The 25,318-nt window shown below is 47.3% G+C and overlaps 1 protein-coding gene across 2 annotated transcripts in view; it reads right to left on the bottom strand.

Annotated features, from left to right (window-relative positions):
• Positions 1 to 25,318, bottom strand: part of RNF213 (ring finger protein 213) — a 1,978,231-nt gene that overhangs the window by 406,238 nt on the left and 1,546,675 nt on the right. The gene's annotated exons all lie outside the window — the stretch shown is intronic.

The following is a 25,318-nucleotide window of genomic DNA, read 5'->3' as shown; positions in this document are numbered from 1 at the left end:
GCCTGAATCTCGCTTACTCTTCTTAGGGAAGTAATGGCGATGAGAAATGCCACCTTCCAGGTTAGGAACTGTATGTCGCAGGAGTGCATGGGTTCAAAAGGTGGACCCATAAGTCTAGTTAGGACAACATTTAGGTTCCATGAAGGAACAGGTAGTGTTCTTGGTGGTATAATTCTCCTAAGGCCCTCCATGAATGCTTTAATGACTGGTATCTTATATAGGGAAGTTGAATAGGTAGTTTGCAGGTATGCAGAAATTGCTGCAAGGTGTATTTTAATGGAAGAGAAAGCTAGGTTAGATTTTTGTAAGTGAAGCAAGTAACCCACTACATGTTCTGGAGTTGTGTGTAATGGTTGTATTTGATTAATATGGCAGTAGCAAACAAACCTCTTCCATTTACTTGCATAACAGTGCCTGGTGGATGGCCTTCTGGCCTGTTTTATGACTTCCATACATTCTTGGGTAAGTTGTAAGTGCCCGAATTCTAGGATTTCAGGAGCCAGATTGCTAGATTCAGCGATGCTGGATCTGGGTGTCTGATCTTTTGGTTGTGCTGTGTCAACAGATCTGGCCTGTTGGGCAATTTGATGCAGGGTACCACTGATAGGTCTAGCAGCGTTGTGTACCAGGGTTGCCTTGCCCAAGTTGGTGCTATCAATATGAGTTTGAGTTTGCTTTGACTGAGTTTGTTTACCAGGTAAGGAAGGAGAGGGAGAGGAGGAAAAGCGTAAGCAAATATCCCTGACCAGTTCATCCATAGGGCATTGCCTTGGGATTGTTTGTGTGGGTATCTGGATGCGAAGTTTTGGCATTTTGCGTTCTCCCTTGTCGCAAACAAGTCTATCTGAGGTGTTCCCCAGAGTTTGAAATAAGTGTTCAGAATTTGGGGGTGAATTTCCCATTCGTGGACCTGTTGATGATCTCGAGAGAGATTGTCTGCGAGTTGATTTTGGATCCCTGGTATAAACTGTGCTATTAGGCGAATTTGGTTGTGAATTGCCCAATGCCAAATTTTTTGTGCTAGCAGGCTTAACTGCGTGGAGTGCGTCCCCCCTGCTTGTTTAGATAATACATTGTTGTCATGTTGTCTGTTTTGACGAGAATGTATTTGTGAACTATTATTGGTTGGAAGGCTTTTAGTGCTTGAAAAACTGCTAGAAGTTCTAGGTGATTGATATGCAGTTTTGTTTGATGTACGTTCCATTGTCCTTGTATGCTGTGTTGATCGAGGTGTGCTCCCCACCCTGTCATGGAAGCATCTGTTGTTATTACGTATTGTGGCACTGGGTCTTGGAAAGGCCGCCCCTTGTTTAAATTTATGTTGTTCCACCACAGAAGCGAGAGGTAAGTTTGGCGGTCTATTAACACCAGATCTAGAAGGTGACCCTGTGCTTGAGACCACTGTGATGCTAGGCATTGGGCCTCATGTGCAGTCTTGCGTTTGGGACAATGGCTATGCATGAAGACATCATGCCTAGGAGTTGTAATACCATCTTTGCCTGTATCTTTTGTGTTGGATACATGCGTTGTATGATGGTGTTGAAATTTAGAATTCTTTGTGGACTTGGAGTGGCTACTCCCTTTGATGTGTCTATTATGGCTCCTAGGTATTGTTGTACCTTGCGCGGCAGAATGTTGGATTTTGTAAAGTTGACGGTGAACCCGAGTTTGAAGAGGGTTTGTATGATCTGATTTGTGTGATTTGAGCACTGTATGAACGAATGGGCCTTGATTAGCCAGTCGTCCAAATATGGGAACACATGTATTTGCTGCCTTCTTATGTGTGCAGCGACTACCGCTAGACATTTGGTAAAGACTCTTGGTGCGGTTGTTAATCCGAAAGGCAGTACCTTGAATTGGTAATGTATTCCTTTGAATACAAACCTTAGGTATTTCCTGTGCGATGGGTGTATTGGTATATGGAAATAAGCATCCTTGAGGTCTAAAGTTGCCATGTAGTCGTGTAGTTTTAGCAATGGCAATACTTCTTGTAGTGTGACCATGTGGCAGTGGTCTGATTTGATGAAAGTGTTCACTACTCTGAGGTCTAGGATTGGTCTCAGTGTTTTGTCCTTCTTTGGTATCAGAAAGTACAGTGAGTAAACTCCTGTGTTTATTTGTGTGTTTGGCACTAATTCGATTGCATTCTTTTGCAATAGTGCCTGCACTTCTATCTCCAGGAGATTGGAATGGTGTGTTGTTAGATTTTGTGCTTTTGGTGGTATGTTTGGAGGGAATTGTAGAAATTCTATGCAATAACCATGTTGGATAATTGCTAGAACCCAAGTGTCTGTAGTGATTTTCTCCCATGCTTTGTAATAATGACCTATTCTTCCCCCCACTGGTGTTGTGTGGAGGGGGTGAGTGACATGTGAGTCACTGTTTAGTAGTAGGGGTTTTGGGGCTTTGAAATCTCCCTCTATTTCTAGGGAATTGCCCTCCTCTATATTGTCCCCGAAAACCTCCTCTATACTGTCCCTGGTAACTGGACGGTGTGGCTTGTGAGGTGCTGGCTTGTGTGCTTTGACCCCGAAACCCCCCTCGAAAGGGCGTTTTACGGAATGTGCTGTAATTCCCTCTGCTCTGCGGGGAGTAGAGTGCGCCCATGGCTTTGGCAGTGTCTGTATCTTTTTTGAGTTTCTCAATCGCTGTGTCCACTTCTGGACCGAACAGTTCTTTTTCATTAAAAGGCATATTGAGAACTGCTTGTTGAATTTCTGGTTTAAATCCAGACGTTCGGAGCCATGCATGCCTTCTGATAGTTACAGATGTATTAATTGTCCGTGCAGCTGTATCTGCAGCGTCCATGGAGGAGCGGATCTGGTTGTTGGAGATGGTCTGTCCCTCTTCAACCACTTGTTTTGCCCTATTTTGTAAGTCCTTGGGCAGATGTTCAATGAGATGTTGCATCTCGTCCCAGTGGGCTCTGTCATAGCGCGCAAGTAGTGCCTGTGAGTTCGCGATGCGCCACTGGTTTGCAGCTTGTGCTGCGACTCTTTTACCAGCTGCATCGAACTTGCGGCTTTCTTTATCTGGGGGTGGTGCATCTCCAGATGTGTGAGAGTTGGCCCTTTTCCTAGCTGCTCCTACAACGACAGAGTCTGGTGGCAGCTGTGTAGTGATGAAAACCGGGTCCGTAGGAGGCGGCTTATACTTTTTTTCCACCCTTGGTGTGATTGCCCTACTTTTGACCGGCTCCTTAAAGATGTCTTTTGCGTGCCGGAGCATACCAGGGAGCATAGGCAGGCTTTGGTATGAGCTGTGGGTGGAGGAGAGTGTGTTGAATAAGAAATCATCCTCGACCTGTTCTGAGTGGAGGCTTACGTGGTGAAATTGTGCTGCTCTAGCCACCACTTGAGAGTACGCGGTGCTGTCTTCTGGTGGAGATGGCTTTGTAGGGTATGCCTCCGGACTGTTATCTGACACTGGGGCGTCATATAGGTCCCATGCGTCCTGATCTTGGTCACCCTGGCTCATGGTGGTGTGAGCTGGGGAGTGTGATGGAGTTTGTGCTGGTGAAACGTCAATCACGGGCGGAGGAGAGGGTGGTGGTGTAACTCTTTTCACCACTTTTGGTTGTGGTGTTTGTTCCGTTTGGAACTCCAACCTTCTCTTTCTCCTAATGGGGGGAAGGGTGCTTATTTTTCCTGTCCCCTGCTGAATGAAGATACGCTTTTGCGTATGGTCCACATCAGTTGCTTGTAGCTCTTCCTCAAACCTATGCTTCTGCATTTGGGAGGTTAGCGAGTGCTCTTCTGTATAAGAGCCTGAAGCTGGGTCGCTTGCAGTCTGTTTCGGCATCAAAACTTTGTCTGCGTGTTTTTTCGGCTCCGAGGTGACTTTTTTCCTTTTCGGGGCCGAAACCTCTCGGCGTCGATCTGTTTCGGTGCCGCTGTCTCGGCGTCGAGCCGTGTCCACACCGGCATCTCGGTGTCGAGGCTTGTCTCCAGCACTTTCTCGGTCCCGAGAAGGCTGCGTGCCGGTGTCTCGACCGGAGTCGGACGATCTCGGCACTGTTTGGGCCTTTTTCGGTGCCGACGGTCGGTCACCGATTTTATGGGTCGAGCCATGGCCTGGTGGCAGTGGCGTCCCCTGGGCCTTGTAAATGTTCCTTTGAGTGGATTTCGACGTCTTACTCACGGTTTGTGTATCGTCGAATCCTTCGGAGTCTGAGTCTTGGATCGAGAAGGTACCTTCCTCTTCTTGTTCCTCGAACTCCCGTTGGGCTGTCGGAGCGGACGCCATCTGAAGTCTTCTGGCTCGACGGTCTCGGAGTGTTTTTCGGGACCGGAACGCACGACAGGCCTCGCAGGTGTCTTCGCTGTGCTCAGGTGACAGGCACAGGTTGCAGACCAAGTGTTGGTCTGTGTAGGGGTATTTATTGTGGCATTTGGGGCAGAAACGGAACGGGGTCCGTTCCATCGGCGTTCTTCAGCACGCGGTCGGGCCGACCAGGCCCCGACGGAGGATCGAAAAAACTACCCCGAAGGGCACCGGAGCTCTCCGATCTTCGATGCGGTGTGGAATCTAAGTACGCCGATCCCGAACGCAACAATACCGACGAAAATCTTCCGAAATTAGCTAATTTTCCGTTCCGAAACTCGGAGCGACAGGAACACGTCCGAACCCGATGGCGGAAAAAAAACAATCGAAGATGGAGTCGACGCCCATGCGCAATGGAGACAAAAGGAGGAGTCACTCGGTCCCGTGACTCGAAAGACTTCTTCGAAGAAAAACAACTTGTAACACTCCGGCCCAACACCAGATGGCGAGCTATTGCAGAACATGCGTATCTACAGCGACAGATGCCATCGAACATGTATTTATTACAACAGATGCCACTTTCAGAGGTATTGGAACAGTTTTTTTGGCAATTTGTAGGTGGTGAGGAGACTGCTGTAGAATATGCTTCAAGAACACTTCAGGATGCTGATACCAAATACAGTACCATTGAACGCGAAGCAATGGATTGCATATATGCAGTGCAAACATTTAAGGCATATATTGGGGTAAACTCTTTTGATGGCCATAAGGATCATAAACCACTTGTGCATTTATTAAGTGGTAATTAGTGGGAAAGCTGTAGCTAGATTTGTCAGACTTCTTTCAAAATAACAGGAATATGATTTTCACATCGAACAAGTTTTTTTACTTTGGGTAACACCGTATCTGGTAGAGACTATATCTAGCAGCAGATTCCTTAAATTTGAATTCTTCCCAGGAGTCAGACTGGATCTGGAATTTTTTTTCTTGAGCAGTACCCCTGAGCACTGGTAGGTGGCATTGGCTGGCTCCCCGTCCGTCGTCGGTATCGGGTGCACCGGAAATGACGCTGGGGTTCCTATAAAGGCACCACCCAGGTGTGCCAAAGTCAGTTCCTTATCACTAATTTTTTGCCAGAATTGCAGAGCGATGAAGAACACTGACTAAGGTCCTGAAAGGGGTCATCCCTATCCCTAGAAATCCAATCGCAGAGGAGGAAGATAGGTGGGTTTGTAAGGAATCTGCAGCTAGATATACTCTCCATCAGATAAGGTGTTACTAAAGGTAAGTAACTTTTTCATCTGATAGAGACTTCTAACTGCTGATTCCTTACCCTTGAGTAGATACCCAAGCAAACCAATTTCAAACAAGAAAGACTTGCATGACTGATCAGGCAAAGTGCCCATCTCTACAGGCCTGACTACCCAGACAGTAATGTTTGATAAATGTGGGCAGAGGTGCCAATGTTGCTGCCTGACAGATGTCCAGGACTGGAACTCATCATGCTAATGCATTGGTAGCAGCTTTAGCTCTGGTGGAATGAGCACGCAAACCTTCAGGAGGTTGCATCTTGGCCACTGCATAGCAGATCTTGATGCAGAGCATGTCCCAATGAGAAATGGTTAGCTTCTGCACTGCTCAACCTTTCTTTGCACCTACATACCCTACAAAGAGTTGCTCATCGACCCAGAACTCACTTGTACGATCAAAGCACAATGCCAACGCTCTACTTGGGTCAAGGTGGTCGAGTCTCTCCTCTTCCTTGGAAGGATGTGGCCGGGGGTGTAAAACGTAGGCAAGGTGATAGATTGGCCATCATGAAAAGGCATGACCATTTATTGGCAGAAAAAGGGGCCATAGTGTGAAGCACCACTGTGTCAAGATAAATAGAGATAAGGCATCTTAGATGATAAGGCCTGCAGCTCATTCACTCTACGGGCAGATGTAATTGCCACAAGGAAGGGTGCTTTCAGTGTGAGAACCCTGAAAGGACAATTGTGATGGGGATGGAAATGAGCACACATCAAGAAAGTCAGAACCAAATTAAGATCCCACTAGGGCATAATGAACAAAGAAGGAGGTAGCATATTAATAAGACCTGTGAAGAACCTATGTACAAAAGGAAACTTGAACAAGGATGCTGACAGGCAACTTCAAAAAAGCAGAAACAGCAGGTAAACAGCCCTTAAGAGTGCCCAAGGCAGGGCACAGCTGGGGAAGGGAAAGAATGAAAAGTAAAACCTCAGAGAAAGTGGCAGAAAGACGATCAACAGATATTTCAGCACATCATGCCACTAATTTCTTCCAACAGCAGGTGTATTCCATCTTGTCGGAGGGACACCAGGCTGCCATGATGAAGGTACAGACTTCAGGAGGATGGACAAAATCTGTTAATTGCCACTGCTCAATCTCCATGAAGAAGGCAGAGAGTGGGCAGGTTTGGTTGAAAAACCCTCCCCTGCTGCTGCAACAGAAGATCCTCTCAAAGGGGCAGTCTGATAGGAGTATCAGAGGACATGCTTAGTAGCTTGGGATACCAGACTCTCTGTGCTCAGTCGAAGGCCACCATAATGACTTGGTCCCGGTCATTCCTGAACTTCTTGTGAACTCTGGGCAGCAGTGGTATGGGCAGAAAGGCACACAGAAGGCCTGATCTCCACTCAAGACAAAAACCACCTACAAGCAACAGCCGCCTTGGAAACTCCAGTGTGATTGCACGTTCTCAGCAGAAGCAAAAAGATCTAACCAAGGCTCTCCTCACTGTTGAAAGTTATCTTGCGCAACCTCCGGATGGAGATACCATTTCTGATCCGCCAGGCATGTGCCGCGAGTTCATCTGCCCTCTTTGTTGCAGTACCACATGCCGGTGTGGTGTGCTGTCCATGAATATGTGCACTAACCTTCCCTTGAGGAAAGGTAGAAAGGCTTTCAATGCCAGTCAGATTGCTCGAAGCTCCAGCAGACTGATGTAGAGTCTGAAATCAGCTGGAGACCAGAGTCCTCGAATCTCCACCTCTCCCAGATGGCCCACCGCCAGAAGGATCTGCCTCTGACTCGATCGCAGTTCGTGAGCCATCACTGCAGATCTTTCGCACTTCCCTCTGAGATCCAGACCATGTCGGAGAGACTCCCCTGATGCTGCGCCCACTGGAACTCCAGGTCTCACTGCAAAGCCCACATATGCCATTGGGCATGTGTCATCACAGCCTCAGAGTCAGTGTTACTCAAATCCAGGATACTGGCTGAAGCATCACTATCATAGCCTGAATATCCTGGACTCGCCGCTCTGGAGGATAAGCCCAAAACTGTCTAGAACAGCTCGGCTGAAAGGAAGCATCTAAGAGAGTCAGATGTAACTTTGGCATGTTTATAATGAACCCCAGCAAATGCAGGAAGTTCACCATAGTCTGGAGGTAGGAGCGGACAGTCTGGTACGAGCTAGCCTTCAACAGTCAATCATCAAGAAAAGGGGAAGACTGACACCCTTGATTTTGGCAGATGAGCTGCCACCACAGCCATCAACTTGGTGAACACCCGAGGGGCGTTGGTAAGGCAAAAGGGGAGCACAGTGAACTGACACTGCTCGTGGCCTTCTGTAAACTGCAGGTAAAGTCTGTGGACAGGCAGAAAAGAATAAGGAAATAAGTGTCCTGCAAGTCCAATGCTACCATCAGGTCTTCTGGGTCCAGGGCAGACAAGACATGAGCCAATGTGAGCATTTTGAATTACTTCTTGAGGAAAAGAGTGAGGGCTCAAAGGTCTAAAAGGGGGCAAAGACCTTTGACCTTTTTGGGGATGAGAAAGTAGTGGGAAAAATAACCACAGTCTACTTCTGGTACATGAACCTGTGTATGGCTCAACTGGCCAGGACAGCTGCTACTTCCTAACGAAGAGAGATGATTCTCAGTCATCTCATCATGAGACGGTGGCATGAATGAAGAGGTAGTCTGGCAGGGGAGGGAGAAGCCCCTTCGGACGATCTGTAAAACCCACCGGTTTGAAGTAATGGACTGCCAGCAGGGCAGGTGATGGCAAATTCTGCCGCCAACTGGGTGTCCATGGTGGTACAGAGGCAGACTAGGAGGATTTTTAAGGCTGCTGTATGTGTGTGGGGGGGGCATTTGGGGCGTTCAGGAAGGATGCGGCGGGCTGACCAGACCAGTGTCCACCTGAACCATGAGGTCATTATATACCATGCCCTAGTCCATGCAGTGGCTCGGCGGGAATTGGTGAGGCTGGTGGCCCCTTCCGTAGCCACGAAAGGAGCAAAAGGCAGATTGATTGGTGGTGTGAGGGTGGAGGGGTGGAGGTTTGCTGTGAAGCCCAAAGACCTGGCCGTAGCCCAAGTCCTTAAAGCACTTGATGGCTGAATCTGCCTTGTCTCTGAAAGGACGGGAGCCACTGAAGGACGTGTCCATAAGGGAAGCTTGGACCTCCCTCTGCAAAGCCAGATGTTCTCAGCAATGTGTGGTGTCTGAGGGCCACTTTTGTGGAAACTGCTCTGCCTAGCTTGTGTCAAGTCTGCAATGAATTGTGAACTTTGCTGCGTCCCTCCTATCTGCCATAGCCTGAGAGAGTACAGCCTGTGCCTCCTCCGACACCTGTGGCAACACTTGCGCAACAGTATCCCACAGAGTGTGGGAATAAAGTCCTAAAAGGCATGTGATGTTCACGAATGACAATGTCAGGCAGGCGGAAGAAAACATTTACTTTCCAAGGAAATCCAGGCTCTTGGATTCCCTATCTGGGAAAGTGGTAGGGAAAGCGCCTTCGAAAGTTGAGGCTTGGACTACCAAGGTCTCATGAATAGAGTGCTGCATGAGGAAACTTAGGTCTCCGGGAGTGGAGCAATGATGGCAGGCAATTATCCTGTTCAAAGGAGCCACTATGCTGGGTTTTGACCACATACCCAAAAGAACGTCCGTACGTACGTCACTGAATGGAAGTAGGGTTCCGATGTAGAGACTCTTGGCTATAGCACTTCTGTCAGGATGTTAGTCTTGACTGCCACCAAGGGTAGCTGAAGGTCTAGGAACTCAGCTGCCCTCCAACCCACCACAAAGTAGGAAGCTCACTCCTCCATAGCTGTGGTAGGCGGAGAAAGCATACCGGTATCTTGAGCAGTGTCCAATTCACTGCTTCACCCACATCCTGACCCCAGTCCATCTCTTCTTTATAAGGCTAGTATTGTTAAGGGTTCAGAGACCCTTCGCAGTCCTCCCAAAGGAATATGGCTCAGGATCCGACGTAGGAAGCAAGACTCATGTCGGCGCTGGAGTAGGCGTCAGGAGCTCCTATCTGGCTCCATGTCAGAGTCAGGGACGACAATGGGGATAATGTCCCCGGTGGGCGACAGCAGCACCCAGAGCATTGACATCAGGACCGATGCTGGGGAATGTCAAGGTGGTATGACCGGCATCAGTCCGGATCCAGGACTGGATCCTTGGGGGGTACATTGGCGCTGAAGCCACTGGTATGGAACCCGAAGGGGCCCGGTTTCAGCACATGAGGCACAAAGGCTCGTCACCAGGGTCAGAATGCCCAAAACGAGGCGCATGGAGGGCAGGGATTACTCCAGCTCCTCAAAACTCGGAAGGCACGGAGTCGGCCCAATTGCAGGTTCTGAAGAACAAGGCCTAGAATGTTGACACTCCATCATTGAGTTAGCCGACGGATGAGAAAAAGTCAGAGTGCTTCGACTTTTTACTTTTTTTTCCTGTGCCTCAACTTACGCAATCGTAGGACGACGACTTCAGACTACACGGCCCGTTCCGGGACCTTCTATGCAACCGGGACCTTGACCTGCATTGAGTCATGTGCTGAGCTGCCACAAGTTTTAGTGACCACTCCCTCAAAGCCTGCCGATGCATGGATCGGCACTCAAAGCTGGGGGGAAATTGAAGGTAAGGAATCTGTAGCTAGAAGTCTCTATCAGATCCCATGTTTTATGTAATTATGTTTTTTATGTAAAAGTTGTAAACAAGGTATTTTACAAAAACACAAGGCTAAATCAATACAAAGAGATATAACTTTAATAAAATATGCTTTGTGATTATAGTACCAGTTGTTTTCAACTCTCTGTACAATAACTGCATCATGAAAACTAAAAGGCATTAAACAGGGGTATCTCCAGCTAGAGTGCACTGCAGAAGTAGCATAGAATGTGAATTTTCAACTGTAACAGTAAATAGGTGAATACAAGCCTGAAAGCAATATTTAAAAGTGTGAATGCAAGAACTTGGTTCAATAACTCCTCCTACAGCCAAAATTGAGAACTACAATACTTTGAAAATGCCTGACCCACCTAAAAACAGCCCTGAAGGAAGCTGTCTCTGTATATGCTATATCAAAATAAGGTATAGTGTGCACAGACTCCAGAGGTTCCCCTGAGGTTTAATAGAGGCTAAAGTAGATCATCCTAATGCTATCCTTTGTGATAGTGTGGTTGAGCAGTTAGGTTTATCAGAGGATAGTACAAAGCATTTTTTTTTTTACACACACAGTCAATAAATGAGGCACACACTCAATGACTAACTCATATGTTGTTACTTTATTTCTAGAACCAAAAGGATCTTGTTGCAGGTAAGTATATTAGCAAGTAAGTATCAAGCATATGTATCAAATGCACTTTGTTTACATTTGGTAAAGAAAACAATTTTCAGGTAAGTAACACTTTTCACTTTAAAAAGTTGGCAGTGTAATTTTCAATACTGTCCTAGGGGGAGTAGTGCACTTTTGAGGTAAGTACAGGTCAGGGTTCAGGTTGACCTCAAACACACACCACAAGCAACACGGGGCCAGCGGGTGCACAGGTCAAAGTTAGTGTTGGATTTAAAATGGGATCCTATGGAGACTGGGGAAATCGGAAATAGATCTGCCAGCAGGTAAGTACTTGTGACTTTGGAGGACTGACCTCGGGCATTTAGGTGTGCACTGAGGGGAGAGGGGCACATGTCAGCACCAAACACACACCCTCAGAGGTACAAGGGTAGCCGGGTGCAAACACACCATCGGGCTCCCAATGCTTTTTTTATAGGGGAACCCCAGGTGGCACAAAGATGCTGCAGGCTTGGTCCACGGGGTCGTTTCGAGGAAACCACAGGCTGGACAAGGAGGGGGGCTGCCTGCTGAAGGTTGCTGGACAGGTGGTCGGATTCTCCAAGGCCAGGGGGCTGCGGGGGCAGGGGTACCTTAAGGCATTGCAACTCTTTATCCGGTTCTCTTGTGGTCAGGAGGTCCTCCGGATTTAGGCTGCAGGTGTCATTGTGTTGGCCAGAATGGGTCAACCCAGGGTAGAAACAAGATCAGAGTCGTCTGGGGACCTGCTCTGGACTGATGGGCCACCTGGCCCATGGGCATAGGTTGCAGAGTGGGCAGGACTCTCCGTTGCGGGTGGCTCTGGAGTCCTTGTTGGAGTTTCTTGCGGACAGGGTTGCTGTCCTCTGAAGTTCTTGGTTCTCTGGTTGTCCTCTGGGGGTTTGGACTTGGAGAGGTCGCTGGTCCTGCAGGATGCCTTGCCATTTTGTAGCAGGGCTTCTGACGCTACAAACAGGCCAGAAGGGCTGGGGACAAGTCAGTTGGTGTCTGTAGTCTTCTTTGCTGGAAGGGGGGTGGGGGGGCAGCTTAGCAGTCCTCCTCCTTTCTTCTCTCTTGAGATCCACAAGAATCTGACAAGCTAGGTTCAGGGGAGCCCTTAAATCCTAGATTTAGGGGTGTTGCAAAGGGTCAGAGGGCAGTAGCCAATGGCTACTGTCCCAGAGGGTGAATATACCTTTCTGGTGTCCACTCCCTATGGGGAGGGGGACACAGACCTAACCCTATTGGTCCCTGTCCTCCAAATTAAGATGGAGGATTCTGCAAGGAAGTGGGGTGGGGGGGGGGGGCACTTCAGCTCTGGACACCCTGTTTAACTCATTTTCTCACCGGACTTGTTGCCAAAAGGGGGGCTTTGTCCAGAGGGTGGGCATCTTTCACTCTCCTGCCAGGATTAGCGCCTGACCGCAACACCAGGTCTTGTAGTGTCCGCTACCACGGCTGCTACCTAAAAGATCTCCGGCAAAGAGCCCCCTTACGGGGAGCCCATCAGACATTGCAGCGCCGGTCTGACGAGGAGCTACCCGATGATGAAGCATGACATCCTCTCGGATGTGTGAGGGCTCTTGCTCCTGAACTTCCCCTAGTGATTATATTTTTCCATTTGGAACAGTGTACACCTTTTTTGTATGTTCAGTTAATTGGGAGACCGTACACTGGACCAACTAATCTCCCAGTCCCTCCCTTTGTTGATAAGAATGGACTTAGACACTGTAGGAGCATATTGCCCATGCAGCTATGCCCTCATCTGTAGTATAGTGCACCCTGCCTGCTAGAGGGGTGACTTACCTATGCCACAGGCAGTGATTTATGGGCATGGTACCCTGAGAGGGGTGCCATGTCGTCTTTGTCTTTTTCTCCTCACCAGCACACACAAGCTACAAGGCTGTGTGTATATGCTTGGTGAGGGGTCCCCTAGGGTGGCATAATACATGCTACAGACAGTCCTTAGAGACCTTCCCTGGCCACAGGGCCATTGGTACCATGGATACGTTTTACAAGGGACTTAACTGTGTGCCAAGGTTGTGCCAATTGTTAAAACAAAGATAGAGATTTAGGGAAAGAACACTAGGACTGGGGCTCGGAAAGCAGGGTCCCCGTGCACTTTCAATCAAAGTAGGCATCAACATGGGCAAAAGGTGTGGGGGCCGGGGCATGCCAACAGTGGCACTTTCCTACAGTGAAGATTCCCTCAGGGTGGCACAATACATGCTGCAGCCTCTGGGGACCACTCCCTTGCCACAAAGCCCTTGGTACCACTGTTACTTTTTACAAGGGTCTGTATGCTAGTGGTGTGCCAAATGTGGAAACTATGGTACAGTTTTGGGAAAGAACACTGGTGATGGGGCCTGGTTAGGTGGATACCAGCACACTCAGTCAAATCAGCATCGATATCAGGCAAAAGGTGTGTGTGTGTGGGGGGGGGGGGGGAGAACCATGCCAAAAGGGGCACTTTCCTAAAGGCCCGGACTGAGCACATGTTCAATACAGAGATGTAAGCTAAAATCTCATACAAAGGAGCTATCATCCTTGACAACACAAACTTATTTTATATTCAAAATCTCAAAATCCTCAAACCAAGCTAGAACGTGTGTCACAACACATTTCCCTCACACCAACTCCACCTCACCTATCATTATTAACATGCAGTGCCTTACTTAACTTCTTCAAGACCAAAATTAAAGATCTCAGTTGAAATTTTAAACAAACCACCAACATACTGTGTATTTGTACAGCACATACTTTGGTTAAATTGAAAAACAGTGCTTTATCCTTAATGTAGTAACCAACAAGCAGGATTGGGAGATGTGTGAAACAATGTTTTTAAGACAGTTTGTCCCATTTGTGGTTTCTGGACTCCATGAATGTCCACACAATGTTTAGAGAATGTGTGGCTTATTTAGACCAAGAGCCAGTTTTACAGACATCTGTTAAAGGCGTACTACCTAGAAATGTCATGATAGCCCCTTTTTGAAAGAAGAAGGTGTCTGAGGCATGGAGAAAGAACAAACGTCTAACTTTAGCATAAAAACCCAGTATGGGCCTTAAAATCTACCAGGCTATTCCAGACTTTTAGATGGGTTTGCCGGGTGGGGCTGTGCAATCGCAACATAGTATTGCTTTGAACATAGCAAGAAACCAAAGAGTGTGCTCAGTTACGAAAAGCGTTTTGAATAAAAGATCATCTTTTTCTACCTGCATGCCTTGTGGTGTGGCGTTGCTCTCACTAAGACAGAGTGATATGAAGAGTTGTCATTTGGCAGTGAAGCTTTGACAGGGTTATGGTTTTTAAGTCTTTGACCTGGGGATCCATCCTATAATCATGCCCAGCAATTATTTTTTGATTAGTGGCCCTGGTTACTAATAAGATGGCAATGGAAGATTCCTGGTTAGAATCTGAACCATCTGGGAACACATGCTGAATGGAGGCACAACTGTACCAGCTTTCTTTTTCTTAGGACTAGGATATGCCCTTAGTTCCTCAGTAATTCAGAAATACCCTCCTCAACTGTCAGCTTCTTCATTACGTGCACATGAAAGGGGAACGTGCAAGAATATGTCACTGCCTTGGTCGATATAGCTGTGCACTGGCTACTCTTCCAGAGGAAGAGATGCAGTGAATAATGTCAAGGTTGTGCTCCAGTTCAAAGCTTGTTTTGGCACCAAGGGTAGCTGGGCAGCCTCTTGCAGACTTGAACCTCTTGGTTTCAGCCCAAGGATGTTTGGGCATTGAAAATGGCTTTCAGTGACGAATAATCTCAACATTAGAAGGTATTGCTGACTGTTAAGTCTTTTTTGAGGGTGCTATTTCATCCAAGTGATGGTGTTCACTGAGCTGTTCCTTCATATGCAAATAAGGCTAGTTTAGATGTCAAACTTCTGACTCGGGGTCCTTGGTGAATGGAGAAGTAGTGTCTACTATTTGTCGCAGGGGGTGCCCCCAGCCTAGATGGGAGATTTTCAGGGGGACCTAGAGAGTCTTCTTTGGCCCTGGGGTCACGAGAGGATACATATGTCGTAATCCGTTCCCGTGTGGGTTCTTGGCTACCAGATGGGCCTCCCCTGTTGGCAGAGTAGGCTCCTACAACAACAGCAATGGACAGTGACTTGGCAAAGTCTCAGAGCTGCACCATGAGGTAATGCATTTACCCCTCATCCTGCTGTGCTGAATGGTTTTCTTGGTCACTGTAAGAAGTTGGCTCTGCATATACTATTTCAAAATGAGATATAATGTGCACAGAGTCCAGGGGTTCCCCAAGAGGCTTAACAGAGGCTAAAGTAGATAATACTAATGCTCTCTTTGGTAGTAGTGTGGTCACGTAGTAAGGCTTATCAGCGGATAGTGCAAAGCAATTGTTGTACACACACAGGCAATAAAGGAAGCATACACTCAATGACTAACTCCAGGCCAATGTTTTTTTAGATAGCAAAAACATATTTTGTTATTTTATTTCTAGAACCACAAGATTCAAGTTGCAGGTAAGTACATTAGCAAGTAAGTATCCAAAATATGTATCAATACCACTTTGTTTCAATTTGGCAAGTTATACGTTTTTTTTTAATAAATAGCAATAATTTGTTTTAAAAGTTGACAGTGCAATTTTCAGAACAGTTCTAAGGGGGAAGAAAAGTTAACACAATTTCGAGGTAAGTACAAGATTTACAGTTCCAGTCTCCGGGGGTTAGGATGTCCACAGGTTGAGATTTAAGTTAACCCCAAACACTGACCACCAGCAACTCAGGGCTGGTCGGGTGCAGCAGTCAATTTTGAAGTTGATTTAACTTTAACATGGGCTCCTATGGAGTCTGGGGGCACTCGCAATCAGGACTGCATGCAGGTAAGTACCCACATCTTCGGAGGGCAGACCTGGGGGATTTAGAGGAGCACTGGAGGGGTCACAGGTCAGCACCAAACAAACCCTTAGCGGCACAGGTGCAGCCGGGTGCAGGGTGCAGGATGCACACACAGCATTGGGCTCCCAATGTTTTCCTAGAGGGGGAGCCAAGGGGTCACAAAGATGCTGCAGGTGAAGTTCAGGGGGTCAGTTCCGGGAAACCAAAGGCTGGACAAGGAAGACGGTCGCCTGCTGGCCATTGCTGCACTGAAGGTAGGATTCCCAAAGGCAAGGGGGATGCGGTGCAGAGGTACGTTTTGGTGTTGGAAATCCCCATCCAGTTCTGTCGTGGTCAGGGGGGTTCTCCGGATTCAGGCTGTAGGCATCGTCGTGTTGGACAGGAGAGGTCAACCCAGGGTGGGCACTTGCTCAGAACTGCCTGGGGACCAGCTCTAGTTGGTTGGGCCACCTGGACATGGGTGCAGAGTGGGCATGACTTTCGGACCTGGGGCAGTTCTAGAGTCCATATTTGGAGATTTTTCTTGGACAGGGCCACTGTCCACAGGAGTTATTGATCCTCTGGAGGCTTTTCAGAGGTCGCTGGAGCTGCTGGATGCTTTTCCTTCTTTTAGCAGGGCTTTAGAAGCTGGAAATAGGACAGTAGGGCTGGGGCAAAGTCAGTTTGCAAGTTCAGTCTTCTTAGCAGTCCTTCTTCTTTCTTCTTGTGAGGTCATCAGGAATCTGACAAGCTAAGTTCAGGGGAGGCCTTGAATTTTGGATTAAGGGGCATTACAAGAGTCAGAGGGCAGTAACCAATGGCTACTGTCCCTGAGGGTGACTACACCTTTCTTGTGTCCACTCACTTTGGGAAGGGGGACACAGACCTAACCCTTTTGGTCTCTGTCCTCCAAACTAAGATGGTAGATTTTGCAAGGTGGTGGGAGGGGGTATGGGGGGTGCAAATCAGCTCTGGACACCTTAGGGGTAGGTCCCAGCTGAGGTGGTCACTCCTCCTTTATTTCCCTAATTTTCCCACCGGACGTCCCGCTAAATGTGGGGCTTTGTCCAGGGGTGGGCATCTCCACTTGCTGGAGTGCCCTAGGGCACTGTAACAAGAGGCTTGAGCCTTTGAGGCTCACCACCAGATGTTACAGTTCCTGCAGGGGGGAGGTGGGAAGCACCTCCACCCAGTACAGCCTTAGTTTCTGGCCACAGAGAGTACAAAGGCTCTCACACCATGTGGTCAGAAACTCGTCTGGAAGTGGCAGGCTGACACAGACTGGTCAGTCCTGCAATTGAAGGTTGGCTAAAATACAAGGGCATCTCTAAGATGCTCTTGGGTGCATTTTTCAATACACCCAACACTGGCTTCAGTTTCGGTTTATTGTGCTGGGAAGTTTGATACCAAACTTTCCAGACTTCAGCAAAGCCATTATGGAGCTGTGGGGTTTGTAATGACAAACTTCCAGTCCATATACTTTATATGGCCACACTGCACTTACAATGTCTAAGAATGGACTTAAGACACTGTAAGGGCATATTGCTCATGCAGGTATGCCCTCACCTGTGCTATAGTGCACAATGCCTCAGGGCTGTAAGACCTCTTAGAGGGGTGACTTACCTGTGCCACAGGCAGTGGTTTGGGGGCATGGCATCCAGAGAGGGGTGCCATGTCGAATTTGTCTTTTTCTCCCCACCAGCACACACAAGTTGCAAACGTAGTGTGCATGCGCTTGGTGATGGGTCCCCCAGGGTGTTATAATACATGCTGCAGCCCTTGGTGACCTTCCTGGGTCCCAGGGCCCTTGGCACCATGGGTAATTTTAACAGGGGACTTAACTGTGTGCCAGGGGTGTGCCACAAAGGTACAGGTTTGGGAAAGAACACTGGTGTTGGGGCCTGGTTAGCAGGATCCCAGCACACTCTCAGTCAAGTCAGCATCAGTACAAGGCTAAATTGGGGGGGGGGGGGGGGGGGGGGGGGGGTAGGGGGTAACATGCCAAAAGGGGCACTTTCCTACAGTCACAAAAGGCATTACACAGTCATGAAAGGCATTACACGTACTTAGGCTGTGGCCCCTCAGTAGACAGGGGATAGACAGGGGATACCCATCGCATAAACAAGTAATTTCAGGCATAGGTACGAGTCACCTCAAAATTGAAACTACTTCTTTGAAGGAAGACAACTTCTAATGTGTTCAGCCCAGAACTAGAAAGGAATAGGTTACTTACTCTGTAGGCATCTGTTTGTAGCATGTAGTGCTGTAGATTTACAAGCTCTGCATACTCCCTCCATCTAATGTCGTGGCCAGAGTTGTTTTTCTTCGAAGAAGTATTTCGAGTCACAAGGTCAAATGGTTGCTCCTCTCTGTTTGTAATGCGCAAGGGCATCAACTCTGTTGTTAGAATGCTTTCCCACAGGCGGGTGGTATAGGAGTGTAAAGCATGTGTGTAAGTAAAGCGATGACTATGCTAAATGTAAATGTATAAGAAAATGGAATAGCCACCGGTGTCCGGGGAGGAGGGTGGGTGCATGTGAATCTACAAAACCACATGCCACAAACAGATGCTTACAGGGTAACCTACTCTGTTCGATGGCATGTGTGGCTGTAGATACACATGCTCTGCATAGACTGTAAAGCAGTCCTCCACTTCGAAGCAGTGGCTAACCTGTGGGTGTTGCAGTGGTTTGAAAAAGGAGTAGGTAGCACTGCTTGATCTACGCTGGCCTGCTAATATATCCATATAGCTATGCCTGGTAAAGGTGTGTGGTGTGGACCATGTAGCTGCCTTACATATGTCAGCTATGTGGATGTTTCCTAAAAAGGCCATGGTTGCTCCCTTTTAGTGAGTGGAGTGTGCTCTGGGAGAAGCAGGTAAAGGTCTTTTAGCCTTGAGATAGCAAGTATGAATACATTTGGCTAGCTGGCTACGCCTGACTTGGACATAAGGCTGCCTTTGTGAGGTGGTGAAAGGGCGACAAGGAGTTGGTTAGACGTTCTGAAAGTTTTAGTTCTATCTATGTAGAAAATGGGTGTTCTTTTTATATCTAATGCATGAAGAGCTCTTTCCTCAACCAGTTGAGGGAATAAAATTGGCAACTCATTGGATTGTTTGAGGTGAAACTGAGACACTACCTTAAGTAGGAATTTAGGGTTGGTGCAGAGAAACACCTTGTCTCTGTGTATTTGGAAGAAAGGCTCTTCTAAAGTTAAAGACTGGAGCTCACTAACACGCCTAAGTGAAGTGATAGTGACTAAGAATGCCATCTTCCATGTAAGAAACTGAAGGGGGCATGAGTGAAGGAGTTCAAATAGGAGACCATAAGTCTTGTAAGAACAATATTAAGGTTCTAGGAGGGTGATGGAGGAACCTTTGGTGGAATAACTAATTTGAGTCCTTCCAGGAAGGCTTTGACGACTGGAATTCTGAACAGAGAAAGGTGCTGTTTATTTTGGAGATAGGCAGCCACTGCAGCAAGATGCAACCTTATGGAGGTGTAGGCTAAGTTTGCCTTTTGTACTTTTCTAGTGTGGAACTACAGAGAGGTCTAAAAGTGTTGTGAACCAAGGGTGACATGTCGAAGTAGGAAGGACTAGAATCATTGTAAGAGAGGTTTGCCTGAACCTTGGAACCAGAAACAGAAGAAGTGGGAGAGAACGAAAAGTGTAGGCAAATATCACTGACCAACTCATCCATAGTGCGTTATCCTTGGATAGTGGGTGTGGAAACCTGGATACGAAGTTTGGACATTATGGGCCTCATGGCGAGGCTGGTGGCTCGCCGTGGCGGTCCATCCGACATGGATCCGGCAGTAAGGACTGCCACATCACAAGTTATGGGGTTTGGCAGACGCAAAGCCTCCACAATGCTGCCTGGCCCGGCGGATCGCACCGACAAGGCCGGCGGTGAGCACCTCCAACCCGGCAGCAGGCCTCAGCCTATCAGCCAGATTACGAGGCTGCAAACTGCCAGGCTTACTGTGGTGAGGTGACATTCACTTGCATACTTGCACGCATTCACCGCCCCCCTCCACACACACACACCCACACAGACATCCTCCCCCCTCCTTCCGGACGCCCACTTACCTTCTTTGTTGATGAGGTTGTCCAGGAGGGGATTGGTCCTAGCCGTCTTGCACCACCAGCACCTCCACGCCAGCAAGGCTCTGCCAAGCCGTATTACGGTTTGTAATACGGCGGGTGGAGTACTGCCTCTGTGGCGGTGACAGTGGGGCAACCGCCATTTAGGAGTCAGACTTCCACCCAGAAATGGGTGGAAATCCTTCAAGGACTCCTAATATGTCTGCCAACAGACCGCCAGCACTGGCGATCTGTTGGCTGCAGTGGCTTCGGCGGTCCTGGAAAAGGACAGCTGAAATCGTAATGAGGCCCTATGTGTTTTCTGCTATAGTGAAAAGGTCTATTTGGAGGAACCCCTACTTTTGGATAGGTGGAGTTGTGCGTGGAGTTCTCATTGGCGGACTTGTTGCCACAGATCTGCCAAGTTTGTTGTGGGTCTGTGATAGTTTTGGCAGGGTCTAGAAGTTCAGCTTAGCTTCAGGTTGCAGTGCCCTTTCACCTAGATAATATGCTTGGTTTTATTACTTGTTTTTGTTCATTTTAGCATTGCTTGCATTTATGAATAAATGTTTTTATTTCATAATCAGTTGCCATTCCGTGAAAGCATTGTTATCAATAATGTATGTCTTGGATTGTCATCATGTTCTTTGCTTTACTTTGGACAAGAGCAGACTGAGACCATGGCAGATGTTTGCTATGATATTGCCGATACATATTTGCACACACAATCTAACGTTTAGGTACATACCCACTTCATGGTGTCTGTATGAACAATAACTTGTCCCTTGTAAAACACCTTGTGAGACCAAGGCCATTAGAGTGGTTCCACCCAGGATATTCCATCTATACTGCATGTCATTTTGCAGCAGACCTCAGCCTTTGTGTCTCTAAGAAGCCTGATTTGAAGACTGGAGGCCAACCTTGTCTTAAATTAACAGGGGGTGGGGTGCATCTCATGGACACGGCATGGGCAAAATCGGTTTATCATACCTTGCTCTCTTTAGGGTAGATACGCTTTAGGGATGAATTTGCATATTCATGTTTATTGAAATATGTTGGGGTTTTTATTGCAGATTGCAGTCTTTTCAATACATGTATTGAAAACTATCCTGCATCTTCTTTCTTGCCTGTATGTGTGTGTAAGAGACTTATTGCTAAAGAGAGAAAAGGGTAAGACTTGTTCCACCGCCATTTCATGGTTCCATGCATTAGGATGCCAGAAATCACCTTTATTTTTTGGGATTTGGTGAGGTGCACTAGAGACCCAGAAGGATTGGGCCGGCGGTTGCCAACTGGTGTAGAAGTGAATCAGTCATCTACAAGCGTAGGTGCTGCAGACCCTAATCCAGCAGTCTCTTGGAGATATGGGAGTCCATGTGACAAGTTGTTGTCTGCTCCCGGAAGGTATTCCGCCAAAAGGGGAGTGTTGTGATGTACAGCCGACTTCCAGATGGTATGAAACAGGTGTAATAATTGTGAAGATCATGTCCCCCCATTTTTGTAGGGAATACAATGCTGTCCCATTATCCAGCTGGACCAGGACAACTTTGTGAGACAAGTGAGGCGGGCAGGCTTTCAATGCTAGATGAACAGCTTGAAGCTCAAGGTAGCTGATGTGTAGGGGTTGATGCTTGGCATCCCAGAGACCCTCTACTGTGAGGTCTTGTAGGTGAGCACCCCATCTCATCTGTGATGCGTCTGTCATGAGAGTGATGTGAGGAACAGGATCCAGAAAAGGACATCCTTTCAACACGTTTTTAGTGTTCCAACATTGCAGAGAACAGACAGTGTGGTTGTCTATCAACACCAGACCTGTGACTGAGAACACTGACTAGCAAGACATTCCTGTAACTGATGCATTTGCAACCTTGCATGAAGAACTATGGCCATGCACGAAGCCATCATTCCTAGCAGACGCATATCTGTCCTCACAGTGAGCATCTGGTTTGTTTGAAACTGAGTCATTGTTGTTTAAAAGTTTTGAATTCTAGCAGGATTTGGTTAGGCTAATCCCAACTGTGTGTTTAGGATTGCTTCCAAATATGGCTGAACGTGTAAAGGTTGCAAGTTAGATTTGGGGACACTGATAGTAAACCCTATGCTGTGGTGAAGATCTATTGTCATCTGAGTGTGTTGATGAGGTGTGCTGTTTTTGATAAGCCAGTCATCTAGGTAAGGAATATGGGGACAATTTTGCCTACGCAGATGAGCTGCAACCACTGTTTTTGGTGAACAGTCCTGATGTGTGGTCACCCAGGAAGGAAGAACTTTGAACTCGTAATGCCTGGCCGGTATGAAAAATCTTTAAAACTTGTGAATAACTGGGTGTATTGGTATGTGGAAATAGGCATCCTTTAGGTCTAGTGCGGCCATAAAGTTATCCTGTTGAAGAAGTGGCATGGCATCCTGTAAGGTGACCATATAGCAGATTTCAGACAGGATGTATTTGTTTAGATGCCCGAGATCTGAGATTGGCCTTAAAGACCTGTCGTTTTGGGGGGTTAGGAAGTATAGGGTGTATACTCCTGAGCCCTAGGTTGAATGGGAACAAGTTCTATGGCCTTTTTGAGAAGAAGGCTTTAACTTCCTGCTTTAGTAGTGTTTGATGTTCCTGCATTAACCTGTGAGTCTATAGTGGAATGTTGGGGAGGGGGGTGGGTTGAATCATGAGCTCCAGACAATAGCCTTTACTTCTACCCTTGCTGTTATTGCCCCTGAATTAGCTATGGTAGTAGCCTTTAGTGTAGGAACTTTGGGCCAGATGTATCAAGCGAATGCAAAAATGCCTTTCAGTATTTATGAAAGGCATTTGCAATGCAAATTTAAGGAATCACTAAAATAGCGATTCCTTAAATTTGCTAGCCCGTTTACTGAATCGCAAATTGCGATTCTCTAAATAAGAAATCGCAAGTAAGGAATCCTTATTTGTGATTTCTAAACCACATGTATCAAGCAATTCCCTAATGCGAATTTGCCATTAAGGAATCGCAATTACCACCAAGTAAAACTTGGTGGTAACTAAGTACAAATTTTAAAAATGCACTAAAATGCATTTTTAAAATGGACATGTAACGCACACATGCGATTTCTAAACCGCATGTATCAAGCAATTCCTTAATGCGAATTTGCCATTAAGGAATCGCAATTACCACCAAGTAAATCTTGGTGGTAACCATGTGCAAATTTTAAAAATGCATTAAAATGCATTTTTAAAATTGACATGTAATGCACACATGCCCCTTTGGCATGTGTGTGCCTCACATGTCCAAAAAAACATTTTGGGGTGCAGCAGAGGGGGCATTAGGCCCCCAGCGCCCTGGGGTTTTGCATTTCCAAAATTGCTAATTCCAGTTAGGAATTTGCTATTTGGGAAATGCAAAAAAATCGCAAATATGGGCCTACAGGTCCATAGGTGCGAATGGGGGCTGTATCGATATTTGCGATTCGGTTATAGCATTTGCGATTTTTAAGAAATCGCTATTACCGAATCGCAAATATGATACATAGCATTTTGCGAATCAGAAATAGCTATTTCTTAAAATGTGCTATTACCAATTCGCAAAAGGCTTTTTTGATACATCTGGCCCTTGTGGCTGCTTTTGTTGTGAGGTGGATGCTTCTGTAGAGGTGGACTGGTAGGCCCCACTGTAGGTTGGGTGACAAATAGCCCCCCTGGGAGTAGTTGTCTGTAATGCTCCCACTGCTTTAGCAGTGTCAGTGTCCTTTTTGATCTTTTCTAAGATAGTGTCTACCTGCGGACCAAACAAATGCTCTTTGTCAAACACCATGCTAAGAACAGCCTGTTGGACCTTTACTTTAAAGCCAGAACACGTTAGCCAAGCGTGTAGCTTTAGGAGAATGCTTGCATTAATTCCCGGTACTGCTGCATCTAGGGCGCAATAAACAGAGGTGTTGATATTAGTTTGCCCCTTTGTTACAAATTGTTGATCCCTTTTTGTATACTCTTCTAGGAGGTACTGGAGTAGCAGCTCCATTTCGTCCCAGTGAGCCCTATCGTAGACTAGTAGATGGGAGGTAGCTATACACCAATGGTTGGCAGCCTAGGCTGCAACCCTTTTCCCCACAATGTCTATGTATTTGTTTTTTCTATGAGGGCGGTGTGTCTCCAGTCACCTGGGATTCAGCTCTCTTGCATTCAATAGTGGTAACTATGGAGTCCGGAGGTACTTGGCCCAGAATAAAAATAGGGTCAGATGGTGCTGGCTTCTATTTTATATCCACTCCTGGACAGATGACTCAGGCCCTAACAGGATCTTTAAGAATGTCTTCAGTATGTTGCATCATATCCTTTAGCATGAACAGATACTGCGTCTGTCCCTGTGTGTGGTAGCTAGAGAGTCAAACAGGAAGTCTTGTTCTAGTGGTTCCCTGTGTAGTTCTACACTGTGGAAAGCTGCCGCTCTCGCAATGACCTCTTGGTAAGAGGTTGTGTCCTCAGGCGATGAAGGGCGAGCTGGGTAAAGATTAGGTTCATTCCCTGTATTGGAATCTGTATCATACATGCCCCATGGGTTAGGCTCTCCTTGTGGCCCCACTAATCCACTAGCATCTGATTGTGGTGACTCCTGAGGTGATATCTCTAGTGGGTCTTGTGGGGGAGATAATGGCTGAGGAGAATGTCTAATGGGTCTTGTGGTGGAGATAATGGCTGAGAAGAATGAGGTTGTGATGGAGGTGGTGGTGAAGATGTTGGAGGGGGAGGTGTGGAAGGAAGCCAGTGATGGTGGCCTTGTCCATGGGTTTCTTCTTAGGGAGAAGGGGTAGATCCAGTGCCTCCTCAAAAGTCAATTTCCTCTTGAGTGATGGAAGAGAAGAGGGTGTAGCAAGTATATGGCCAGTCCCTAGTTGAATTTGGATTTTTTGCTGTTGAATGTCCAGCTTCTCCCAATTAGACTCAATAGGTGAAGTGGAACCGATGAAGACCATCACTTTCGGCTCCGAGGGTTTCAGCTTCGAACTGTGAGGCTTTGTCAGCGTCAAGGTGGAAGGAATTGACGGCCGGGCCGGCACCAAAGATCGAGTCGGAGACTAAGTGTGCTCTTTGTCTGAAAAGGTAGAAGGCTTGGACTTGGTATCCTTTCAGTTCAAGGCCTGAGGGCAGGGTGTCTAAAGCAGTTTTACGGATACAACCATGACTGGTAAGTAGTGGTGGACTGGTGACCTCTGATTGCGGGACTGCTGAAGCCAAAGATTTTTTGGGCGGCTTGGTTGGAACGGCGGGGCCAGGGGATGCATTACTCACTCATTGAGCAGATTGAAGTTTCTGCATCTCTAAGTCTACCTCTGTGTCAAAGCCGGAGCTGTCATCGAGAAAGAAGGCTTCTCTTCTTCGGCAGTTTGTTGCCCTTGGGTGTGTCCCTCGCCAGAAATGTCAGAAGTGTCGTCAGAAGTGTTGAAACATTTCGAAGCGACGAGCCCTGTGATCCCGGAGTGCCTTCTTTGACTGATACGATTGACATGCATCACAGTCAGCTTCTTTGTGGTCTGGGGAAGAGAAATTGCACACCAATTGTTGGTCCGTGGG

The sequence above is a fragment of the Pleurodeles waltl genome, chromosome 7 (genome assembly GCF_031143425.1).
Source record: "Pleurodeles waltl isolate 20211129_DDA chromosome 7, aPleWal1.hap1.20221129, whole genome shotgun sequence".
Taxonomy (NCBI): domain Eukaryota; kingdom Metazoa; phylum Chordata; class Amphibia; order Caudata; family Salamandridae; genus Pleurodeles; species Pleurodeles waltl.
This window is presented reverse-complemented; position numbering and strand designations above follow the sequence as displayed.